Source organism: Mandrillus leucophaeus, unplaced genomic scaffold (assembly GCF_000951045.1).
Source record: "Mandrillus leucophaeus isolate KB7577 unplaced genomic scaffold, Mleu.le_1.0 Scaffold230, whole genome shotgun sequence".
Lineage (NCBI taxonomy): Eukaryota > Metazoa > Chordata > Mammalia > Primates > Cercopithecidae > Mandrillus > Mandrillus leucophaeus.
The window spans coordinates 576514-577688 of NW_012102366.1; positions in this window are offsets into that span (position 1 = coordinate 576514).

Consider the following 1175-nt stretch of genomic DNA (forward strand, 5'->3'; position numbering starts at 1 on the left):
AAGCTCCACCTCCCGGGTTCACGCCATTCTCCTGCCTCAGCCTCCCGAGTAGCTGGGACTACAGGCGCCCGCCACCACGCCCGGCTAATTTTGTGTGTATGTGTGTTATTTAGTAGAGACGAGGTTTCACCGTGTTAGCCAGGATGGTCTCAGTCTCCTGACCTTGTGATCCGCCCATCTCAGCCTCCCAAAGTGCTGGGATTGCAGGAGTGAGCCACCGCACCCAGCCTCTTTTCTTTTCTTTTTAGAGACAGAGTCTTGCTCTGTTGCCCAGGCTGGAGTGCAGTGGTGCAACCATAGCTCACCACAGCCTCTACCTCCTAGGCTCAAGCGATTCTCCTGTCTCAGCCTCTGAGTAGCTGGAACTACAGGCCCTCACCACCAAGCCCAGGTAATTTTTGTATTTTTTGTAAAGACAGACAGGGTCTTGCTGTTACCTAGGCTGGTGTTGAATTCCTGGCCTCAAGCGATCCTCCTGTCTCAGCGTCCCAAAGTGCTGAGATTACAGGTGTGAGCCATGGGGTCAGGCCCACTCTCCTGAATTCTTTTTTTGTGTGTGACAGAGTTTCACTCTGTTACCCAGGCTGGAGTGCAGTGGCACGATCTCAGCTCACTGCACCCTCCACCTCCCAGGGTCAAGCAATTCTCATGTCTCAGCCTCCCAAGTAGCTGAAATTACAGGCACACGCCACCACACCCGGCTAATTTTTGTATTTTTTTGTAGAAATGGGGTTTTAACTTGTTGGCCAGGCTGGTCTTGAAGTCCTGGCCTCCAGTGATCTGCCCACCTCGGCCTCCCAAAGTGCTGGGATTATAGGTGTGAGTCACTGCACCTGGCTACTATTCTGATTTCTATCACCCTAGATTAGTTGAGCCTTTTGCAAACTTTCAGATAAATAAAATCACATGGTGTGGTCTCTTCCACTCAGCATCGTGCATTCTGAGATTTATCAACATTGTGTGAATCAGTAGTTTGTTCCTTTTTGTTGCTAAGAATTACTCCATCCTAGCCGGGCACAGTGGCTCAAGCCTGTAATCCCAACACTTTGGGAGGCCGAGGTGGGCAGATCACGAGGTCAGGAGATCAAGAACATCCTGGCTAACACAGTGAAACCCCATCTCTACTAAAAATACAAAAAATTAGCCGGGCGTGGTGGCGGGTGCCTGTAGTCCCA